Raw genomic sequence first — 13,432 nt, forward strand, 5'->3', positions numbered from 1 at the left:
AACTTGTTTGTATTTAGGGCAACAATCTTTTAAATAGAAGTAAGTTTGAAAAGATCCCCCAGATAAAATATTGCTGATAATTAGTTTCAAGAAGTGAAGTTAAAGGAATTTGGATTAATAGATAGCTGAATGGGAAGAAGATGATCACCAAAGAGTGGACAAAAGAAATGCATCCCTGTGGCCACTGATAGTTTCAGGACGATGCTGTAAATGCTAGACACCTGAAAGTGGTAACAGGCAAGAAATGATAAGTAAGGCCAAACTCTTCATTCTAAACTTCTCTATGCTGGATAAAGCGGTTGAAGGTCTGTAGGAAAACAGTACAGTCACTCAAATTCTGAAAAGTATAACATAAGCCTAAAACATGAAGACAGGGATGAAGGGAAGCAGAGAGGGAGGAAGGGGGAGAAAGGGGGAGGGAGAGAGGGAGGGAGAGAGGGAGGGAGGGAGGGAGGGAGAGAGGGAGGAAGAGAGAGAGAGAGAGAGAGAGAGAGAAAGAGAAACCTTCCAACTGTTTGTTAATTCCCCAAATGGCCACAACAGCCAGGGTTGGGTCAGGCAGAAGCCAGGAATGCCATCTGGGTCACCAACATTGGTGGCAAGGACTCAAGCACTTGGACCATCATCTACTGCTTTCCAAAGCACATTAGCTGAATCAAAGCAGAGTAGCCATGACTGGAACCAGCACTGGTAGGATGGGATGCCAGTGTTGCAGGTGGCAACATAATCCACTGCTCCAAGATACCATCCCCAGATGGATTTTCTTTGTTTTCTTTAATCAAACAGCATTTTAAAACATGTATTTATTTATTGTATTTGAAAGGCACATTGAGACAGATTGAGACAGCTCTAGCCATCAAAATACCCAAAACAGACATGGCTGGGCCTGGCCACAGCTGGGAGCCAGGAACAAAATCCGGGTCTCCCATGTGGAAGACAGGGATCCAGTTATTTGAGCCATCACCTGCTCCCTCTCATGATGTGCATTAGCAGGAAGGTGGAGCAGGGAGTGGAGCCAGCATCCAAACTCAGGCACTCAGATATGGAATGCAAGCATCCCAAGCAACATCTTAATCCCTACACCCAAAGGCCATCCCAAGCAGTATTTTTTAATATAATTTGGTTTGGATTGCAGAAGTTTCCTATTGACACTTAACATATGGCGAATATTATTTTATTTTAAATTTAATCATAAAATCCAATTTTATCATTACTAGTAAGATCTGATGTTTATCTATCAACTCCCAACTTGACTCTCACTGGGATTAAACAGGACAATAGGTCTGATCTGATTTCATCATCATTTAAAAAAAATCATCTATTATTTTTCACTTTATGTTTCTGTGTGGGAGCAAACTGTTGAAATCCTTACTTAATGTATACTAAGCTGATCTTCTGTATATTAAGATAATCGAAAATGAATCTTGATGTAAATGGAAGGGGAGAGGGAGTGGGAAAGGGGAGGGTTGTGGGTGGGAGGGACGGTATGGGGGGGAAGCCATTGTAATCCATAATTCGTATTTTGGAAATTTATATTCATTAAATAAAAAATAAATAAAAAATAAAAAATAATCTGATGTTTATGAAGATTTTTTATGCTCCTAAAAGCAATGGGGATCAGCCACAGAATCTGGGTGCTTACCACTCAAGTTAAGAGGAAAAATTTTAGAGTTAGGCCTAAAACTTCATTTCCATAACTGACATATTCAAATTTCCCATGACATATTTTCCTATTCTGAAAAATAATGATAACAAGATATCTGCCTCACAATATTATTGTTTATATATAGTGAAATGTTCAATGTAAAATGCCTATGATGGGGCAGGTATTGTGGAACATCAGGTTAAACAAACTTGGGACATCCACGTCCCCTATCAGAGTGCTAGTTTGAGTCCTGGCTACTCTGCTTCCAAACAGCTTCCTGCTAATGCATCCTAGCAGGCAGCAGATGATTACTCTAGTGCTTGAGTCCCTGCTGCCCAGACAGGAGATCCAGATGGAGTTCCTGGATCCTGGCAACAGCCTGGGTCTACCCCAGCTCTTGTAGGTGTCTGGCAATCAAACTAGCAGCTGACAGATCTATTTATCTCTCCACTACACTTTGCCTTTTAAATAAATAGTTTAAAAAGTAGAGGCACATAAACATTTTATTTTAAAAAGTGCATGTGATAGAATCAATACTTATGTTTCCTTGCTCACAGCCTTTCAATTTCAGCTTGACAGAACATTGTATGAGACTGTTTCCCCAAATTATTTGACAGCCATTTCAACTATTCATTTAGCTTTTTTAATTTTTCCATCTCCTTGAAGTTAAGTATGCAAATCACATAAGCACCTCACAACTGACATCTTCTTTCCAAATGGCTCACACACCATACCAGCAGTCAATTCTGCATCAACATACAGTAAAATATAAATTATGTTGTTTTTATTACTATACATACATACCAGTTTCACATATATATTTATATCTATGTGTGTGTATATCCTAGTGACTAATTTTTTTTTTTACTAAAAGCTCACAGAAGTAAAAGCCCCTAAAGCATTTTGCTAGCTGTATTTAGAGAAGGCTGAAGGTTAGTCCTTTTGTAAGCATGTCAATTGGTAGTATTCACTGAGTAGCTTGATTGTTCACTTTATATCACATGCTTGTAAAATCATGACAGTTGATTAACAAACATATTTGAATGGAAACATCCATATAATTCCAAATTATTAACCACTAATATTTACTATGTGCCTGAAATTGTACTATGCCTTACATATATTAATTCACTTACCACAAATAAGGTTGTTCTTAATCAGTGTTTTGAAAAAAGATTTATTTGAAAGGCAGAGCAACAGAGAGAGAACAAGAAAGAGAATCAGATTTTCTATTGCTAATTCACTTCCCAAATGGATGCAGAAAACAAGACAAACCCAAGATCCAGCAATTCCACCCTGGTCTCCCACATGGATGGTGACAAGGGGCCAAGCACTTGAGCCTTTTTAGCCACATAACAGGGAGATGGGTTTGAAGTGGAGCAGCCTCCAATAGGGGAGGCCAGCATCTTATGCAGCAGCTTGACCTACTGCACCACAATGCAGGGGCCCCATTCTTAATGTTTTATCCATTTTAAAGAGACATAAATAGTTTATTCGAAGTAACACAGTTAATAAATGATAAATTCAAGATATAAAGCTAGGAATTTTGAATCCAGATTTTGGCTTTGACAGTTACTGCAGGACACCTACTTTCTACTGAAGTAGTTACACTGGGAGACAATACATAATCATCAATGCAGGTCATCTTTGCTTCACATTTTGGAGGGAAAGCCTATTTTAGAGTTTTCCTCCAAATCATACTACTGTAGCAGACAAGTTGAGGATGCTACATCTTGGACTCTATGAGCCCACTGTACTTTTCAACTCCAATATAACATACTAACATTTAAGTGTATGTGTGTTTACTGAATGAAGTTCCTGGAGAACTCAAAACCCAAACTCCAAACACTAGAGTGATTTACGAACCACATAAAGGGGTTCAACAATCCACATTTTCATTTATTAAAAACAGTCCAGGGGCCGACACTGTGGCACAGCGGGTTAAATGGCCTGGGGCTCTGGCATCCCACATGGGCACGGGTTCTAGTCCTGGCTGCTCCTCTTCCAATCCCACTCTCTTCTGTGGCCTGGGAAAGCAGTAGAGGATGGCTCAAGTCCTTGGGCCCCTGCCCTCAAGGCTCCTGGCTCCTGGCTTCAGATCAGCACAACTCTGGCCATTGTGGCCATCTGGGGAGTGAACCAGCGGATGGAAGATGTCTCTCTCTTTCTGCCTCTCTCTGTAACTCTGTCTTTCAAATAAATAAAATAAACCTTTAAAAAAAAAAAACAGTCCAACACTGGTATAGGCAAAGAGTTCCTGGAAAAGACCCCAGAGGCACAGGCAAAAAAAAAAAAAAAAAAAACCTAGATTAACAAATGGGATCACATCAAACTGAGAAGCTTCTGTACAGCAAAAGAAACAGGAAAGTAAAGAGGCAACCAACAGAATGGGAGAAATTATTTGTAAACCATGCACAAATAAAGGATTAAGAACCCGAATATATAAAGTGATCAAAAAACTCAACAATAGCAAAGCAAACAACCCAGTCAAAAAATGGGCAAAGAACTTAGACAGACATTTCTCAAAAAATGAAGCCCAAATAGCCTACAGACATATGGAAAAATGCTCAAGAATCACTAGCCATCAACAATGAGGTTTCATCTCAAGCCAGTTAGAATGGCTTTCATACAGAAATCAACAAACAACAGATGCTGGCAAGGATGTGGGGGGAATGGTATCCTAATCCACTGTTGGTGGAAATGTAAACTGGTAAAACCACCATGGAAGAGAGTCTGGAGATAACTCAGAAATCTGAATTGAGTCCTACCATACAACCCAGCCATCCCACTCCTTGGAATTTACCCAAAGGAAATGAAATCAGCAAATAAAAGAGTTATCTGCACCTCCATTGTTTTTTGCAGCTCAATTCACAATAGCTGAGAAATGGAATCAACCTAAATGTCCATCAATGGAAGGTTGGATAAAGAAACTATGGGATATATACTCTATGGAATACTACACAGCCATTAAAAAAAAACGAAATCTGGTCATTTGCAACTAAATGGATGAATCTGAAAAACATCATACTTAGTGAAATATGCCAGTTCCAAAGGGGCAAATATCATATGCTCTCCCTAATCTGTGATAACTAACAGAGCACCTAAATGGTAACCTGTTTGAACTCTTTACTTAACATAGAATTAATCACAGGTGTATTAAGTCAATTGGAAATAGATCCCAGTTAAAAATAAGAGTGGAAATGAGAGAGGGAGGAGCTGTACAGATGGGCACACATTCCCACAGACTTACCCCTAAGGATGAAGCTAAAAACTTGCCATGGGATTCCAAATCCCATTAAGCTGGGTGGCACTAATCCCATCTTATGTGATAAAGTGATCATATTAAGTGTGGAATTGATCATATAGTTAAGATTAAAAGTCAAAGAGATCACATAAATCAGACCAAGTGTCTGGTAATAATAACAATAGATAGAAGTGCAAAGGAGAGAAAGTTCCAACATGGGAAGCAGTCCACACAGCAGACTCATAGAATGACAAATGCCCTAAACAGCACTCTGACCTCAGAATCAGCCCCTAAGGCATTTAGATATGGCTGATAATCCCATGAGAGCATTTCAGCCATGGAAAACCAAGACATAGTGGCAAAAAGTGTTCTGCATGAAAGATCTCTGTTAGTGAGTACCCAGTGTAAAGAAGGCGCTATCAAAGAAAGATGTACTTTTCTCTGAAGGGAGGAGAGAACTTCCACTTTGCATATGGCCCTGTTTAAATACTGATGGAGTTTGTGGACTCAGAAGGTTTCTATAGCCTTGGCAGCTCATGGCAAGGGCCCCAGGTGGTCACTGAGGTAAAATATAAGAGTGTTAATTCTTAAATCAACAATAGGAGTCACTGTGCACTTACTCCCCATGCTGGGCCTCTGTCCTTAATGAGATGTACTATGAGAATTAATGGTAAAACCTGTTTTAAAACTGTACTTTATACTTTGTGTGTCTGTGTGGGTGCAAACAGTTGAAATCTACTTAGTATAGAGTTGGTCTTCTGTATATAAATTTAATTAAAAATGAATCTTAATGAAAAAAGGAATGGGAGGCCGGCGCCGCGGCTCACTAGGCTAATCCTCCGCCTAGCGGCGCCAGCACACCAGGTTCTAGTTCCGGTTGGGGCGCCGGATTCTGTCCAGGTTGCCCCTCTTCCAGGCCAGCTCTCTGCTGTGGCCAGGGAGTACAGTGGAGGATGGCCCAGGTGCTTGGGCCCTGCACCCCATGGGAGACCAGGAAAAGCACCTGGCTCCTGGCTCCTGCCATCGGATCAGCGCGGTGCGCCGGCCGCAGCACGCTGGCCGCGGTGGCCATTGGAGGGTGAACCAACGGCAAAGGAAGACCTTTCTCTCTGTCTCTCTCTCTCACTGTCCACTCTGCCTGTCAAAAAAAAAAAAAAAAAAAAAAAGAAAAAAGGAATGGGAAGGTGGGAATTGGGGGAAGTACCACTATATTCTTAAAAGCTGTACATATGAAATTTGTATTCATTAAGTAAAAACCTTTTAAAAAAAAGTCCAAGAATAAGAAAGCATCATTTGAAATTAAAGGATAGACAAAACAGAAAATACCAAAATCAGAAATCTGCAACTTTGTCAGGATAATGCATAAGCAGAAACAAAATCAAAAAGAAACCTTCAGTACATCCTTAAATTCTTAAACATTAAACTCCTTAATAGAAATTAACTTATTCTAATTTATTGGTGAAGGCAATACTTTGTGGAAAGTCTTGTGTACAAAGCCTAGATTCATCACTTTGAAGAAGTATTGAACAAGTTATTCAGCCTTGGGGCTCTCAGTTTTCGTATATAAATTTGAATAAATTAATTATATTAAAATATTTGAGGGAAGATTAAAGGTAATGCTGTAATAAATTGCCTGACACAAAAAAGTCTTAATATATAATAATTCAGTATTTTTAAAACTTTGCATATCAACTGTAGATAATATTATTTATCTTTCCTTCACTCATTTCAATTTATTAGAGATTATCACTTAAAAGAATAAGTGAAAAAATTATATATGGGGAGCAGAGCAATGTTTACATCAGTCATTAAAAATCTAGAAATTACACAACTTAATTCACATTAGTAAATAGCTCATTAATTTGTTCTCCAGTACACATTTTCCCTCAATATGCTCAAATATCAAGAACAGTCAGTCGAAATGTGTTCTTTTATGTCTGTCTGCCAAATTCATTCAGCATGACTGCGACTGAGTGGAAAAATAAAAACACATATTACTTACTGTATATGGTGCTTGGCAATTTCAAAATGATTTGAGCACATTCATCCTCAAATTACTCCTACAAAATGCATCTGTGGAGAAAGAAGAAAATGAAAAAAGGAGTAAGCTATTTGCCAAGGTCACAGAGAAACTAATCCATACCAGCATACATTTAAACCCTTAACACTTTAACATACTGAAATAATTTTGTGAAACATAGATTACACATACTGCAGAGTATAATAGGCTAATACACAGAAATAATCCCAGCTACGTGCAAACATTCCAAATATCAGTCAAAGAGGACACTTTTCAAGAAGAGGTAAGAAAAGCCAGCTCAGCGTCTTCAGAGTAATAGTTAAGAAAAACAGTGGGCAAGAAACACAGCACCCCAGAATACTGGCAGAACAACATAAAAGCAATTCAAAAAATAGATGTTGATAAGTAAATTTAGTTGTAGAACTGAGATGGTTATTCAAATAATATAAGTTTTTGAAACATACTTTTGACCCTAGGAAAATCACTAAGTTAGGAGAGAATTCTACTTGATGTATTCACAGAACTGCACCAGTTCACATTGTAATTGCATTTCAACTCTAATTGAAAATCACACACTAAGAAAAAATGCAAGCATGCTGCTTGCACACCTCACGAAAAAACATAAACAGATCCATTCTCTGCTTTCCAGAAAGTCAATGTGATTATACGGAGAAAGTGATTTAATCAGCCTTTATTAATTAATTTGTTTGTTTTTGGAGAAGAAATGTTGGAAAAGCACATTAATTCTGAAGTTCAATATATTTCAACTTCAATAGATTTTATTCAACTGAATATACTATTTCATAAAATGCTCAATAAAACAGCAGAAAACAATCTGAAGAAATTTATCTTTAACTCTTTAAAGTGCAGTGTGCTGTTTCACACAGATTATGTAAGTATAGGCAGAACAAGGTAAAGATATTGCTGAATAGAAAACATCTTTAGAGGTACATTAGTTCTCAATAGCCAACAGAATTTCTTTCTGAAGAGATCTGGACAGTACTAATCAGAAAAAAACTGTCTACTGATACATGATACAGGAGTTTTACTTCTGTAATCACCAAAATGAGCCATTACAAAACCAACAGCTCAACATTCAGAACAAGCGTGCTAAATATAAAGTTTAATTTATCTTCCTCTAAAAAGCAAAATACACCAGGATGTCATTGGCCTCTCTACCTGCCTTGAATAGATGATTTAATAATGTTAAGCCCAGAAGTGTTCAAACAAGAGGAAAATAGATATATAGCTAACAGCTTATAATTAAACGGCAAAAATTAACCAAGAAATTCCCAAGCAACTATGTAAATTTCATTTTCTCAGTTTAAAACTTAGTACTTAATAGAAAATAGAAATTCACCCGCAAATATAATTTCAATAGAATAGTAAAGTATAATAATTTACAAATCCATGAATTTCTTCATTCTTTAAAAAAAAAAGATAAGCTTTATATATTTGAAAGGCAGCATGACAGAGAAGGGGAGAGACAGAGGAATATCTTCCACCCACTGGTTAACTCCCAAATGGCTGCAAGCCATAGGTAGGCCACATCAAAGTGAGGAACCCAGATCTCCAACTTGGGCTCCCACATGTGTGGCAGAGGCCAAAGTGCTTGGGTCAGTTTCCACTGCTTTGCCAGACACATTAGCAGGGAGCTAGACCAGAAGTGAAGCAGCCAGAACTCAAATCCGTGATGTCAAAATGGATGCCACCATCACAAGCAGCAACTTAACCCACTGTGTCACAGCAGCCCCACATTCTGTAGCATAATCATCCCATTACAGCAGGCAACGAGGTTAACACCATGCAACATAACTTGTCCAGCTTAACATGGTAAACAGGAGGTGACTGCAGGCTTACAGCCAGCTTTTCTTACCCAAAATCTCACTAACACCTGTTACTGTTGACAAGACATATAGAGTAGAGGTTGTATTCTGGGACATAAAAAACAAATCTTGGCTGTTACCGCAGCTCAATAGGCTAATCCTCCGCCTTGCAGCGATGGCACACCGGGTTCCAGTCCCGGTCGGGGTGCCGGATTCTGTCCCGGTTGCTCCTCTTCCAGTCCAGCTCTCTGCTGTGGCCCGGGAGTGCAGTGGAGGATGACTCAAGTGCTTGGGCCCTGCACCCCATGGGAGACCAGGAGAAGAAGCTCCTGGCTTCGGATCAGTGCAGTGTGCCGGCCGCAGTGCACTGGCCGCGGCGGCCGTTGGAGGGTGAACCAACGGCAAATGAAGACCTTTCTCTCACTGTCCACTCTGCCTGTCAAAAAAAAAAAAAAAATAACACTTTTTGATTGCTCACACTGTAATTTTTTGTGTTTTTTTTGTTTGTTTGTTTGTTGTTGTTGTTTTGGACAGGCAGAGTGGACAGTGAGAGAGAGAGAGACAGAGAGAAAGGTCTTCCTTTGCCATTGGTTCACCCCACAACAGCAGGCGCACCACGCTGATCCGAAGCCAGGAGCCAGGTTCTTCTCCTGATCTCCCACGCAGATGCAGGGCCCAAGCACTTGGGCCATCCTCCACTGCACTCCAGGGCCACAGCAGAGAGCTGGACAGGAAGAGGAGCGACTGGGATAGAATCCAGCACCCCAACTGAGACTAGAACCTGGTGTGCCAGCACAGCAGGCAGAGTATTAGCCTATGGAGCCACGGCACCAGCCTCACACTGTGGCTTTTAAAATATAAAATCATATACAAAAGCAGAAGATTTCTCATAAGAATCCTCAATTTTAGTATTTCCAAAAGAGCAAATTTTATTAGGCCAGGATCAGAGCTCACACACAGAACAGAAAAATGGCTGTCCTTCTTATATTGGTACATACTTTCTTGTACTCTCCTGCCTACTTGTGCAAACTGTCCCCGACTCAGCCAGTTCCACGCACTGTTTTCCTAATAATCACCCTCAGATTTCTTTTCTGGGAAATTGAATGAAGAATTTTCCTTTTCTATGTCAAAACGTATATCTTATCAGTTGCAGCAACTGTTCTTAATACTATTCAAGAGGTCAAAAAGCTCAATGAAAATCAAAAATTCATATTATGAAAAACCTTGCACGGATTTCAAAATATTTTATGCATCAAAATAAACTTCTTTTCACTATGTTTTCCCACAAGCTTTCTGAAGTTGTTTCGTATTTCATTGGAAGCCCATAGTCAGATGCCATTGATAACTTATTTTAATCTACATCAATGTTTTAAAATGTTATAGGATTTAATTTCCATGTATGGAACCATATTTGATAATTTCTAAAGCTAGTGGAGAATGGTATAAACAGAAATGCTTGGAAAATCATCAAGAGAATTACTGATGTCACGAAATGATTTTATGTTGACCATGGGCATGTCATTCAGAGAGATATTTTCTGGATTGACAAATGGAACATGTAACACATGTAATAAAATAATTATAATGAGAAAGAAAATAATTTAATTACTAACCTAGATTTAGAGAATACAGATTGCTAGAGGTGAAGTTATGCAACCCATGTATTCTGGATAAAAAATTTAAAAATACCTGCAAATGTCTTGAAACACTATGTTTTTTAAAAACATGGCCCTGGGATTCTGGTTAACTCAGATAACTGACGCCACCTAAAGCTGAAACTCTTCATATCATATATCCTCTGAGAATACAGTCAGCCAGAACAAGTGGAAACACACAAATGTTGGGCCTTCAGCATAACTGGAAGTTGGAGGATAATAAAAATGTCACTTTAATTGTAAACAGAAAATTAAACACCAATTTCCAACAGAGCTGTCCTGGAAGTTCTCTACATACATTATAGGGACCTGGGGGTTCAGAGAAACTGTGAGAAAGGTATGAGGAGTGATGCAAAAATCACTGGCAGAAAGTTCACTCAAACCATAAAATTACTGAAAAACTGTCCCGGCATAATAGAAATAGGACACAGAAGAGAGACTTAACAACATACGGAATTCAGGGTGACACCAATTTTTTCCAGGAGAAGAGCAAATAAAGTATTTAAAAACACCAGGATGTATCAAAAAGAACGCAGGTTCAGCTTGAGTTTATCAATGGTCAAATCCAGGGCAACTGGGAAATCAAAATAAATCATTATTCTAAGTGATTGAAATTCATAACGGAAAAATTGAATTAATCAATTAAGTGAAGAAAGTATGAAATAAAGGAAGATCTTTGAGTAGAATGGCATCTAAAAATATAGATGGAATGATGCAGTTAGAAAATCACAACTCAGCAAGCAAAACTGTTAAATGATTCAAACAAGACTTCAGTGGCAGTCGTGAGCCAAGGTATGATGATAAATAAGATATTTCCATAGTCTGGAAATTAATTACCATGGGGAAAATAGTAACTTGCAGTGGGGAAACTTGGCAGAGAAAACCTTAACTAATTGATAAAAGACAACATCATCAGTAATGAGACAAACACAACACAAACACACCACCACCTCTATGGAGGCGCATTCAGGACCCATAACTGATTTCATCATTAGAAAACAGCAGGAAAACCCACAGTCAGGATTTTTAGACAATATTTGGTCTGGCCTGAGCTGTCAAATGTCAAAGTAATTAACCACTGAGGAAATATTCCACCCTAAAGAAAACTTTGGAGCCGGCGCTGTGGCACAGCAGGTTAAAGCCCTAACCTAAAGCACCGGCATCCCATATAGGCGCCAGTTCTAGTCCTGGCTGCTCCTCTTCAGATCAAGCTCTCTGTTATGGCCTGGGAAAGCATTAGATGATGGCCCCTGCACCCGCATGGGAAACCTGGAAGAAGCTCCTGGCTCTTGGTTTCAGATCGGCACAATTCCGACTATTGTGGCCAACTGGGGAATGAACCATCGGATGGAAGACCTCTCTCTCTCTCTCTCTCTCTCTCTTACTCTTACTCTGCCTCTCCTCTCTCTGTGTAACTCTTAACTTGCAAATGAATAGCTAAATCTTAAAAAAGAAAAAAAAAAAAAAGAAAACTTTGTAAAAGGCAGGACAACCAAATATACCTGTGATCCTAAGTATGTGCTATGAGATACATAACAGTACTGTGTCAACACTGACTGCCTTCATATTCATTATTGCACTCTGATTATTATAGGACAATGTCCTTATTCTTAGGAAAAATACATTAAAATATTACAGTTAACTTACTTAAGGAAGCACAGTGACTGCAACTAATTCTCAAATGACTCAGGAGTTAAAAAGTTTGTGTCTGTATGTACATAGAGGAGAGAGGGAGAGCATGAGAGAGCAAGAGACAGAGAGGAATAATAAACCAAGCCTGGTAAAATGTAAAAAAAGAATCTAGACAAAAGAGTATTCAAAGTTCTTAAAAATATAATTTTGCAAATTTTCTGTATGTTTAAAACTATACTAAAGGTTGTGAGTACAGAAGAAAATAAAACAAAATTGATGTTATGGTCTCTTTTTTTATTGTGAGATCACAGAAACACAACCAAACATAAATAATGGAAGCTTTTTTAAATAAAAAAAAAACTTAATAAATCAGAATCATAGCCCAATGTTTTGGATAAGTAGGATATATCAAAATAAAGAGAGACATATGTATTTCTTTCTAATTTTACATATTGAATATTTATATTTGTTATATATCTAAATATTTAATATTTATATTAAGTAACACTATAGAAAATAGTAAATATCTATATATGGTACCTAATTAAAATATATAATATGTAAGATTTCAAAATTAATACATGCAAGGGGTCTTCAAAAAGTTCATGAAAATCCATATCATGAAAAAATTATATATGGATTTCAGACAAATTTTGTATCAAAGTGACCTTATCCATCTTGAATAAATTTTCACAGAACCCTCATATAACTGGTTTTCTAAATCAAAGTTCTAAATGTTTTATTCAAAAATTTTAATTCAAGAAAAAAGCAACATACAAAAATAAAATCACTTAATTTCTGAACTTTCACTTATAATATCCTGTCCTCACTTACATACTACTTTTTAAAATTGCTCCACATAAACTAAATTTTTCAAGATTTCTTTATTTGAGGGGCCAGCATTGTGGCATAGCTGCTAAATGGGCGCCAGTTTGAGTCCCGGCTGTTCCACTTCCAATCCAGCTCTCTGCTGTGGCCTTAGAAGATGGCCCACCTCCTTGGGCCCCTGCACCCACGTGACAGCCCTGGAGGAAGTTCCTGTTCCCTGGCTTCATATCAGCACAGCTCCAGCCGTTGTGGCCAACTGGGGAGAGAACCAGCGATGGATGGAAGATTTCTCTCTCTCTCTCTTTCTCTCTCTCTCTGCCTCTCCTTCTCTATGTGGGTAACTCTGCCTGTAACTTTTTTAAAAAAGAGATTTATTTATTTGAAAGGCAGAATTACAGTGAGACAGAGAGAGAGAGACAGAGACAGAGAGAGACACAGAGAGAGAGAGAGGTCTTCCATCTACTGGTTTACCCCCCAGATGGCCATAAGGGCTGAGGCTGTGCTGACCTGAAGCCAGCAGCTTCCTCTGGGCCTCCCACACACATATGTACAGGGGCCCAAGGACTTGGGCCATCTTCCACT

The 13,432-nt window shown here is 38.5% G+C and overlaps 1 protein-coding gene across 8 annotated transcripts in view; it reads right to left on the reverse strand.

The window, feature by feature from the left end:
• Window positions 1-13,432, reverse strand: part of GALNT13 (polypeptide N-acetylgalactosaminyltransferase 13) — a 560,094-nt gene that overhangs the window by 516,493 nt on the left and 30,169 nt on the right. For 7 of the 8 annotated variants that reach the window (XR_016231545.1, XM_008258589.5, XM_089329139.1 and 4 more), the window contains exon 2: window positions 6,892-6,962. The gene's annotated coding sequence lies outside the window, so the exon portion shown is untranslated. Of the gene's footprint in view, window positions 1-6,891; window positions 6,963-8,875; window positions 9,172-13,432 lie in introns of all 8 variants that reach the window. The other variant, XM_070070866.2, reaches the window with a different exon arrangement.

This window comes from Oryctolagus cuniculus, chromosome 3 (genome assembly GCF_051225735.1).
Source record: "Oryctolagus cuniculus isolate XC-2025 breed Fujian yellow rabbit chromosome 3, ASM5122573v1, whole genome shotgun sequence".
NCBI lineage: Eukaryota > Metazoa > Chordata > Mammalia > Lagomorpha > Leporidae > Oryctolagus > Oryctolagus cuniculus.